The sequence below is a fragment of the Amia ocellicauda genome, chromosome 5, assembly GCF_036373705.1.
Source record: "Amia ocellicauda isolate fAmiCal2 chromosome 5, fAmiCal2.hap1, whole genome shotgun sequence".
In the NCBI taxonomy this organism is placed as follows: Eukaryota; Metazoa; Chordata; class Actinopteri; order Amiiformes; family Amiidae; genus Amia; species Amia ocellicauda.
The window spans coordinates 9,050,647-9,062,713 of NC_089854.1; the positions used below are offsets into that span (position 1 = coordinate 9,050,647).

Below are 12,067 nucleotides of genomic sequence, written 5' to 3' on the forward strand. Positions count from 1 at the left end.
CTGTTCCGTGTTTTTTTTTTGTTCTCTCTTTCTTTCAGTTTTTATTTCTTCTTTTGTGTGAAAACAACACTCAGCCTAGCAACAGGAGCTGCTAAGGACACTTGTCTACCATCTTGACATCTAGATACAGGCACAATATAAGGGCAGTGTGGGCTAACATTAATTTCAATGCCCTCGTTTGAAATTTGAAACATAGGGGGGGGGGGGGGAAGGGGGAAACTCCACCACAGGAAATAAAGTCTTAATTGTATTTTAGTAATAACAGTGATAATTTTCCAAGACACAAGATTCAATTTTATTTTATTTTATACGAGAACTGAAAAATCAAGCTCTCTCTCTATAGGAGATAAACAGATAGAGGTACAAGCTTGTGCACATATTTATTTAATCGTGATCAAAGTATGACCATTTTCCTATATTAATATGTACTCTTCAGCAATACAAACCCTACTTCAGCTGCACCTGAAGTATAATTTCAAACAGGGTGGTCTCCGACTCAGATATCCCAATTCAAATTTAAGCACATTCATAATTCATGTGGAAAGTAAACAGTTTTCTTCACTATAATGTGGAAATGTATCGCTAACCAAATGCTGCATTTACACGGTAAACGCAGAGGTAAACCAGATTAGGTCCTTCCTTAAGAGTTTTATGTCATGTTTACACTGAGGTGGACCTGTACCGAACCCAGTCCCACCTGCACATGCAAACACGCTAAATAACAATACGGGCTTGGTGACATCACATCAACCACCCACAGGTGACGTGCCTAATCGTTACAATTGCAGGTAAGGATTATCTTAATTAAATATCTTAATTTAAACAAAATAAAGTGCGTTCCAAAAAAGTACACAATTTCTACTGTATTAGACCATGCACTATAATAATAATAATAATAATAATAATAATAATAATAATAATACTAATAATAATAATATACAATAGTACGCTAATTAAAAATGTACAGGTGCCTTGGAATTCCAAAGCATAACCTCTCTGTGGAAAAAAAACAAAAAACTATACATTCTTTTTTGCAGTGGGGATTACTGAAATAGTTATTTCTGGACAGGCACATTGCTATTCCCGTAATTTCCTGCGTATCAGAAGGGTGTGTCAGATTGCCGTGGGGGTGTTGCATGTTGACATTCCTTTCATGCGTGAGCCATCCTAGGGTTTTGTTGTGTTTACACGGCCAATAGGATGGCTCTGAGGATGGTGCAGGGCCAGATCTAGTGCTGGTCATTTTAAGACCGTTCAAAGCCAACCTAAACGAATAACACGGCCCTAAACTGGCTGAGAGAGTCTACAAATGGCCAGTGTAAACGTAGCATAAGAAACTGAAAGCATACTATTTTTTAGCTGTGTTAACATCTGGTAGGGATTCAAGCGCCGAAATAATCTTTTTTGTTTAAAGTGGAAAAACAATGTTCAGAAACAAAATTGAAAAACAAAACAGCCAAGACCAAAAAAAAAAAAGAAAGCCATCAGCAAAGTTGGTTTCATGTAATTATTTTGTTGGTTTATCATCAGATATTGAACTCAGGCTTGTAAGCAAAAACATGGCTTTCATTATAAACATCAGTAGGAATTTGCAACTTAAACAAAATACACTTCAGCAGCTGCTCTCATCTTTGTTTTGCATTAGAAAGAAGAATTTCTGAGTGAAAGATAAGATGCCATATTAGCCAAAGTCATTCATCTGTATATTAATGAGGAGGATGTAAAAGAGAAAAGTTTTGTTTTGCCAATTTGTACCTTAACTTGACTCAAACCTATCAACCCTGTCTGAAGAGATTAAGACTGCATGTACACATCATCCAAACCAGACATTTCCCAAGCCACCTGCCTGTTTTTGTACTGTGCAAACAGCAGTTATTGCACAGCAGGGAGGACTAGCACTGCTAACCCTTCTGTAACAGCAGAGCTCACGGGCATCTGAGAAGTTACAGGAGTTACTGTTGTATAATAGGCCGAGGAAACCTTGGCAAACTCAATTCCATCTAACTCCTCCACTTTACACTTTGCAAATTGCTCACCGCCCTGTGGGGAATCCCAGCCAGTCAGCTACAACATGGTCCAGATTGAAAAGCATACAGTGTTCACCATGATTAAGGAAACACTTTTTTTTTTAAACCAAACCCCTATCACCACTAGCAGTATGTTAACCATACCGCAGATCTTCAGGTATCCTGGTCACAGTCAGCTAAAGACAGTTCACATTGAAATCAGTACTGTGTGGACCAAAGGGCCCAACTTGTACTCAGCACAGATGCTATTTGAGGTCATGAGGAGCCACCAGAACGGATGTCTTAAGTGGAAAGTATAACCAGGGAGGGTGGGTAAGAAATACAAGAAAAACTAAATTATTCTGTATAGGAGTACTGTTGACAAATGTCTAAAAGGGGCTTTACATTAAACTCCCCAGAAATCCTTTCAGTGAATTCAAAAGTTTCCCCTTCAAATTAGAACTGTGGTTTTCAACTTGTTTGGGCACTGTAAGATTATTCATATTAAGGACCATCTACAACAACATTAAGTCCTATCCATTCCAAGACACACTACACTCACGATGTCGTGGGCAGAATAAAACCTGACAGGGCTTTTCATTTGTTGGTCTTATCCAATGCAGGTATTACAGGAAGAAACTATTTATAAGCTGGTCTAAGATTTGATTAAAATTAAGTCTGAACAAAATAAATATTAAATCTTGACCACCTGTCCTGCATAATAATTTCAGATCACTTTAGTTCATGCTATATTTGTTGAGCAGTCCCTTGTAAAGCCCATAAAACCAGATCAATTTTAAATCTGGCCAGTAATTAGACTTTTTCTAAAGAACTGCCATGTTTTATCACTACAGTCTTTAAATCGCATGTCCCATTTTGTCCAAGCCCTTGTTGCAAGTGGAAATATATATATATATAAAAAAAAAAAAAAATCACTCTTAAGAAACATTATACTTGAGGAAATTAACTAAAGATGTTCCAAAGAAACTGCTTAAAAATTGAAACTTTGGAGCCAGGCCTGTATGGTGGTGTAGACAACATGTCCAAATACTAGTATTCCTGACAGGAGGTATAACAAGGTAGTACACAATACCACAACCAATGAAAATGAGCAAGAACTATTAGTAAAACATCACCTTTCCAAGCTGAAAACAATAAGAAAACCTAATTGTGACAAAAAACTGATAAACTAGTTATAAGGTTCATCAAGAATTCAATTTCGTCATTGAGAACTGAGCTGGGACAAAAAGGAGAAAACATGGAAAACAAGTTGGATATCCTGTGTTATTTGCTTTTTATTTCAGCAATTCGTTTTTACTTCTTAATATCTAAAATCAAAAGCAAACAGAAATCAGACTGATAAACTGTGTACACAGGCATATCTTCTCGCGCTGGGAACTGCATTAATTTGAAGGCCGTGTAGCAGAATGTTAATTAATTCCAGATTTGCCAAAAGTGCTTGCACATTGAAAGTCTAATATTAGAAACCTTGCGAGATTAAAACATCCCCTGCCATTCCCCCACCCCACCCCACCCCACACACATGACTTCCTACCAGTGGCCACGCCATCATCATGTGTTCAAGAGGGGTTCAAAGAATTTGAAACCATTGTGAACATTATTATTAGAAAGGTAAGGTGACAGGACTCAGTAAAGAAGATTTATTTCAATTAAAAAACAGTCCTGAATGCCAGCCAATACACAAACACACTCAAATATACATCAAACATAAATCTTAATTACGAAATCCTGAAAACAATTATATTTCTGCTTAAATAGTCATGTGGTTTAATTTCATTAGTGTAATAAAGAGATGGTGAAATGACTCATCAAAACTAAATATAACCACATAATATTTTATTATTAGGTATCAGGGTTAAAGTCAAATTATTTTCACAATTAGTCTGTGAAAAGGTGAGACAGTTTTATGTGTTGCAGGACCTTAGTTATGGATCTGGGTAGTTTTTAATTAATAGCTTTTTCTCTCGTGTTTCAATAAACACTTTGTGCTTGTGGCGGGAACACCCATCCACATTAGCTGAGAACATTTAATTATTGAGGAATCTTCAATGCAAAGCGCACTGAACATTTAATAATTACTGCATAAATATGACCAAAAACGTGGATAAACCAAATTATGCTTTTGATTCTCCCAGATATAAAATTCTTAATTAAAGTCAATAACCACTGACTGCCAGATTCAAACAGCAACTCACATCAAGGTGGAGGTGGGGAGAGGCCTCAAAAACAAAGACCTGTGTAGATAATTTGTAATATTTGCCTAGATCACAGCAGAGAAGTCTAGGGGTTAAAAAGTTTGTGAGAAATTACACAATCAGCATTAGTAATTAGGCTAATAAATGCATTGAATATTTGAGCACTCCATTCTGTTATTTCACTTATTTCTTGTTTTTCTTGTTTGTAAGGTATCCCATTTGTTAACTCTCCTGCAGAAAGGTGCATCACACAAATAGCGTGGGCCTACAAAGGCATGAAGTCGAAGAATGCACAGGCCGCAGTTGCACAGCCTTGCTTGAAACTTCACATGGAGCCCTTAAAAAACCACAGGCGGCTATATTTCAGCCATGTTAATTTTGCTTATCTTACAGCAAGATGCTAAAAGAACTGGAGACGCAAGCGACACACAGGCAACTGTTCATTCAAAATTGCTACTGCTAGTAGCTTAAATGTAAAACACCTCTAGCAGATGAGAGAAACCAGAGTTTAATAATCATTTGTCAAGAAAGTCGTTTGTACTGCTCTAGCATCTTTTGAGATTAAAATAGAAAAGATAGGTGACTTCAGATCAAAAGCACACGAGGTTCAAATGTATTAGATCTGTATTTCAATCAATTTAACACTTACCAACAAAAAGGCTACACAAATCTAGAGCCGAGAAAGATTAATGAAGGTGGGTGCTTGAGTTTGTGTCAATCACTATTTGAACTTAAGAACAAATGAGAGAGGAAAAAAAAAAAAACTCAACCAAAAAAAACTCAGATTAGTACATGAGCAGAAAGGTGTATTTTATAGTTTTGTTTATTGTTATTAACAAAGCCTTACAACAAAAGCCAGCCTGGCTTTCATCACGGTCCCTCAATCGCTGATTAGATAGCACCAAAAATACACTCAAAAGTATTCGCAAGGAATAATTTGCTTTGATTTTAAGGTTGTTTGCCTTATGGAAGAACTGGCAGACACTTAAAAAAAACCATGTTTAAAGTGCACAACCACAGAAGAGAAAAAAAAATATTATTTAATTACAGGCTTTGGACTCACTGGGCTGTATCTCTTCACAGTCGTGGTGGTAAGGAGGTGTGTCATTTAATGTGGAGTAGGTGGGGATTTCCTATGAAACTAGATAAATAAACACCATAGCGAACAGGGAAGTAGACCCCAACGTGTAGCATAAAAGCCACTCCAGGCTTTCTACTGAACTACAACTAAATTCCAGTTTAGTCTAATATACACTTAAATCCACAAGGTGAGAGTTAGTAGTTTATCTCCTTAGTAAAACTGTGACTTGTGCCACCCTGCATAGCTTTAATGTATTAATCCTCTACCACATACCCTTCCCCCGCTCTTCAGTGTGACAGATTCATAGTTTGTATTGCCCTCAGGTGCCGATAACTCCCACAACTACGATCTTATTTTGTTTAAAGATATGGAAGGTAATTTTTGCATTCAATTCCAATATGATCCACAATCCACATCCTGAACATTACACGGACCGATAACAAATCGAAACTTCGACCCGTCCACAAAACGCATAATACAAACCTGTACCCAATCGGGGTTTAATTCAACAAAAGCCACTTTCTAATAACTTGTATATCAAAACACAATAGGATCCACATTTCTCATTTGCAGTTCATGGCTAGATAAAAGTCTTGGTCTGGTCCAGCCCATAGTATCAGCTGCTTGTGTCTTCTCTTGCTCATTATTTTTTTAACTTAACACTTACTATTGCTTTTTCCCACAAAAACTTCTTGATGGAGAACAAAACTGATCAATGTACAGTGTGTTTTTTTTGTTTGTTTTTTTTTACACTGGATTTCAATAAGTGGAAAAGTGTAATGCCTGCCTTTTAAAGACGGTATACCATATAAACATTGTCTTCAAGAGGCATTGGTTAAGGAAGTAAACTTGAATCATGTTCTGTTTAGAGAAAGATCAAATTCTATTCTTCAGTCAAACCTGTTTTCAGACCTCTTTTTTGTGCGATTTTTTTTTTTTTTTATTTTGTCACGAGCTCTGCCTTCAAGATTTTCAATGTACCATGATTTACAAGGAGGCAAACAATTTCTTGTCATTGTTGAAAACTATTTCAAACTGGAAAGTCCTGTCAAACCCTGCCTGGCAAGTTTGCCCAATGAGGGAGCTTTAACCTCAAAAGATGTGGTATTTCAAAATGAGCATTGACTGATTTGAATATATACAAGTTCCCAGTAGTAACTCCGACTTGTGTGCATATTTTCTGGATAAATATCCTGTTACTTTTTTTTTTTTTTCCCCCCACCAACAATAAGAACCCTGGGAGGGAAATAAGGATGCAAATTAATTATTTCAATGATAACTGGGCTGATTGTTATCAACAAGAGAAGCTGATCAGTCAGGGGACTACATATACTATAAATATACAGTCTTTTAGCAGAAACTATTATACCAATGGGGAATTTACTACACAATACTGTCTGTAGTAACACCATAGTAAAGATGTACAAACAGCAGTATCAACTTTTGAAAGCCACAGTCAAAAGTTTTAATATAACTCTGCCTGTACTTAGAGGTAATGTGGTTTACTGCAGTGGTTGCAGTAGTTTTAACTGTTGTCCTTATTATAGCAAACTTAAGAAAAAAATCCACAATACACTTACTGGACTGTACTTTTTGCAACAGACAAACCATGATTTTAATATTTTATTACGGTTTAAAATGTCCAATAGTAGCCTTTTTGTTTATTAGTGATGAGATGTACAGTTTCACGGTATCAGGGTTATTCACCAAATCAATTTGTACAATATTTAATGGAAAGAAACAGGGAACTTGGGATTCAGGAAAGCTTTATCCTATGAACATAATTTGAGAGCTATTTTCTATCTGCTGGACTAAAGGTCATTAAATACCGTAATGAGAGAGAACAATTCCAAAAGCATGGCTTGATCTGTTTCCACAATGAAAACCAAAATTGGTTTCTGATGCACTTGGCTGTCATTTTTGGACTTGTAAATGCATCTTTAATGAGCTGCATTTGATTTGACTTTTGTATGCCTATATGCCATTCCTTTGTCATTTCAAAACACAAATCAGGCAATTCAAATAAAGTTATCTTATCCCAAAGCACAAAGTAACTTTTAATACTTGTACCCTGACACATACTATATTATCATCACTTTAAACCATTATATATGTTAATATAAAAAATAAATCTAACATTGTTTTCAAATTATGCCCAACTGAAAAGACAGCAGTCATTTCTAACAGACATCGCTGATCTCCATTAACGACAAAAACTGCCAATGCTTGTATTGTGATGTCAAAATAGGCCTGTGTCTTCATTTAAGTCACATTTAAAAAAACAAATCAGGTCTTTGAGATATTTTTCAGATTATTAACCTACAAGTAGAATTTGTAGAAAGCTTCCTTTTAATCACTGTTTTTCCTCATCGTTATTCTTGAAGGAAAAACCTGGTCTCAAAGTGTCTCAAAGGCAACTTTGGGCACAACCTCTCTCACAACATTTTGTTTTCACACTGAAAGAAGTGGCTGTATTTGGGTGCACAGTGATTTACAGCCACAGTTTAGCACAGTACACTGTTGCATTTGGAGGGATCACTCACTGTGTTTACACTATGCAGAGCCAATATTGGACAACACAAGGCTGTTGGACACAACTCAAATATAGTCTGACTTCTCATATTAAACTGTACCTTCTCTAGGCTTCTGCCTCATCCCCCAAATAAAAATAAAAACAGTGACAAATCACCGGCGATCGATATTTCCCTTTTTTGTAAAATGCCCTTTAAAGTGGCATGTGTTCTTGTCATATATGCAAGGCAGTGACCCAACATCTCTGATGATACTTCACAGGAAACCTCTTGGCTATGACCTGACAAGGACTCGTTGATTTACACAATAACTTCACAGTCATAAATGAAAGCCCAGATGAAACAAAAAAAAACTACACGCATTCATAAAAACATATTGATTGCCATCTTTCCAAAAGAGACCACTGTTTCACAGTCATAGTTTTATACTTCTTGCAACAAAATCATATTAATTCAGCTTAACAGGTATCAAATTTGAAAAAAAAAAAATGTTTTCTTGCTGATTGTGGACCTTATCAAGCTTTTTAGCATCAGCCTTCATCGTTTTACTTTCACTGTAGGTGGGAACATGACTAAACTAGAAACTGCAAAGTCATGGATTGCAGAAACTACAGCCCTTCAGTCAACAGTAATTGTATTATATTTTACCTCCTTCACCATCTTTGAAGAGATTTTAATTCTTCAATCAGTGTGTTCTATAAACGAACAAATTCCTCAGGTGGGTAAGTATAGCGACAGAAAACCAAATGTCAAATATAAAAATACAAACAGCAGAAAACAAAAGACAAAAAAAGCACTAGAAGAGTAAGATGAGTAAAGATGCTCACTTGTGGCTATCAATTGCTTGTCTAATGGAAAAACTAGGCTGAAAACACAATAGTGCTGCCTATTGTTCGCAATAAAATCTTCTCCCTCTCTTTCTATCCAAACCGGGCACTTCCACATGGTTGGAAAGCGGATCCCCCTTCTGTCAACATGACCAAATCATCAGGGATAATTATATCTGGGCTATTTGTGTACAATATGCAAACATCATGGCATATAGCTCTCTACTCTCTAGCCTCCAACGGGTGGCCCTGGGGTTATCCATTTCTTCATTTGAGACTTTTTTTTTTTAAATCTCTCCTAGTCTGAGCATGTTGAAGCCAGACACACGCACCAACCCCGTACGTATCTTTCCATCTGCTTTCCACAGACATACAGTTTCTAGGCCTGGTGAAAGTCTGGTAGAAAATACCAAAATATACATAAAATTGTATATCAAAAGTAGAGAAACTACAATGCTGAAGTAGCAAAGATCAGAAAGCGGATCCATGGGCATTGTATCAAGTAGCTGTACCCCCCCTCCCCCCCAAAAAATAAACATATCTGGAAATAATTCAACTGAAACGTATTTATGCAACTTGATTCAAAATTAAACACTTTTTTTTTATGTATTTTTTTTATATTCCAGTGCATGCATACAAATAAACAACCCCAATCTCAACAGTGTCTTAAAACCCGTTTAAGTTTGTAACACTAACTTAATGTGGTTACTTTTTGTATAATATTATTGTAACAATCTTACACAAACAAACACCCGGGTCTTCCGTGGATATCAGGTCCATAAGCAGCAGGACAATGAGGGTTTACAGATGCTTCTTTGGGAACAAAATATCTTTGAACACATTGTAGCCAAATTATATCAAAGTATTTGAAAACCAGTTTTTTCTCCTTGCAAGGGCCAAAGATGCTGAAATAACTTTGTAACATTCACATATAACATGATCCAAAAGGGTGTACTTACCTATGTAATAATCTCTAAATGACTCCTTAAGTATTCCTCTGCTTAATTGATTTATGTTTTCAACCCCCCTTTCAGCCAATCCCCCGGCGAAAAAAAGAAATGAAATAAATCGCCTGATAAAATAAAGACAAAATAAGTCATATTAAAGTTGTGGGAAGTTTGAAGATGCACGTCCTGGAAGCTGGGCCAGAAAGAAAGCAACATCTTGGTCAGCTTTCTTGGTGGTTTCGACAAAGGAAGATTAAAAATATAGAGATATAAAAGCGAGCAATAGATACAAGGCTAAGTTTATTTTACTAGCAGGATCCTAAGCCTGGGAAAGACACGCACAGAGAAAGGCGCACAAAACGTCTATCTGATTTCTTTTCTTCCCTCCCTTCCACGGAAAAATGCAAAAAATGACAAAGATCTGAAAACTTCCCTACTAAGCGAGCACCCAACTCTGCATGAAAACTTCACCAAAAAAAGCCCACTAAGGACAAAGAAAAACGCATGAAATAGACTCACCTTTTTTTAGGGACTCTGCGTGTCTTATATTCCAGCGTGAGTGGAAAGTTGACGAATTATCACTGTTTATTTTTCAGGCGCTTTTTTTGTTTGCAAGAAATATCTCTCCGGGTTTGACAGTAAAGGTGGAATGTGAAGTATGAGTTTGGTATGAAATCAACGCAGGACACTGGAAAACGGAGGAGGAAAAAAAAAGAAAAGAAAAGAAAAAAAAAAAAAAAAAACTTCCAGGGAGGAGCGAAGTGCCGGCGTCCATCAACAAAGTTGGGGGCAGAGGCTTTTAATGAAGACTCCGCCTCCCGTAACTTTCACACAGGGCTCGTTTCGGGGAGCGCAGATTTCCGCGGGTCTGCGTCGCTCCGCCAATGGGATCGCGGGGATTGTGCAGATCTGCGCGGAACTGCGGGAATCTGCGCTGTAAGAACGCGACCCTTGTCCTGGCCGGAATCGCGCTTGCGCTCGGTGAAAATGTTCCCTTTTTCCCAATTCTGCAGGTTCCCAAAATGTATATTCCCAATGTAAGCGAAATCGGTGTGGGTAAATAAATCCCCATTCCCCACTCCACTCTTTAGTTTCGTTTAGTGCACATGGGTTGCATGCTACTTTCTGCTAGTAGGGTACTTACAAAAGTGCATAAAACCAACTAATTATACATTATTATTAAAGAAAGGTTGCACTGGCAAGGGCTGAGACTGTCATACAAAAGCTTACCGCAAAAGTCATATACAGTACTTACAGTCCCCCACAAAACCACATTCACTCACTACATAAGACACTTCTTGTACGACGTCTAGACTGTAGTGTCTTTGCGGATGGGAGAGGAGATCATCACAGTGAAGCAGGTTGGACAGCCCAGCTTCCGCCACTATAGCCAGCAAACACCTCAGATCACTGATGCACCGCCGTTAACTGCCAGGGACATGTTTCCAATACAACCCTGCATGTTTTCAATGATAACTGCCTAACTGCCCAATGAAAAGTGGTGCCAGCCAATTGTAATGTCTTTGTAATTGGTTGTGCTGTGAAAAGCGCACGGCAACGTGATCACCAAATTATATATATATTATGTATTATATATATATATGGTACCTTGGTAACATCACTGAATAAAATAAAATAAACCGAATAGGAGACCAATGCAATAACTTAGAATGCATATAGAGTTGCATAAACACCCATAATAATTACACATGTACCCAGTGTGCATATTTGTGATTCAGAGGAATGGGCCATGTAAGCTTATATAAGATAAACATTGAAACTTAACGTAGCTGATTAACTTTCCCTGGATGTTGTTTTTTTTTTTTAAAAAAAAAAACATCTGTTTAAAAGGGTATATTTAACGTCTGTATTAATGTATATAGACTGCCTAAGTTCCAATGATCTTGGTAAATAAAATGTGCTAGTTGATAATTAAAATAATCAAACAGCAAGCCATGTTAACTCAAATGCGGGTGCATATATATGACATGGTGTTTTATTTTAAAGTGTTGTATATGAAACACTACACTTTAGTGTAACTTTACAGGAGTTTTTCAATGTCAGCTTACATGCATCACATTACACATTGATTTGGCACTGCTCTTGTTATTATTGCAGTTGATGGGGATGTTGTAAGTCAAGTCAAAGACATTCTCTTTCTGCTGGAGTGATTTCAGTTTCATTGCGCATTCCGCACCGAAGCGCAAACAGCTCAAACTGAGCCTTTCAGACTCCATCACCACTCCAGTGCCCATACACTCCAGCTTGGTGATGTAAGCGTTTGGAAACGGGCCCAAGAGTTAACGATACTTCTGGAAAGCTAGCAAATGTCCTTCAGCTTCCTTGAAGATACCTTTAGCTCCAGCAATAGCTCCGTCTGCAGGCCATTGTCTTGCACTGCGTCGTGACGCATAGACCGGGGGACGGCGTGGAGACTGGCGCTGCTACGTGTACAGCAC

General features: G+C 37.3%; 1 protein-coding gene across 7 annotated transcripts in view; it reads right to left on the minus strand.

Moving 5' to 3' along the window:
• The window catches only part of tead3a (TEA domain family member 3 a), a 64,788-nt gene extending 54,372 nt beyond the window's left edge, over window positions 1–10,416 (minus strand). For 2 of the 7 annotated variants that reach the window (XM_066703598.1, XM_066703593.1), the window contains exon 1: window positions 10,128–10,416. The gene's annotated coding sequence lies outside the window, so the exon portion shown is untranslated. Of the gene's footprint in view, window positions 1–9,620; window positions 9,923–10,127 lie in introns of those variants that run through there. The other 5 variants (XM_066703600.1, XM_066703595.1, XM_066703597.1 and 2 more) reach the window with 4 other exon arrangements.
• Window positions 10,417–12,067: the final 1,651 nt, after the last annotated feature.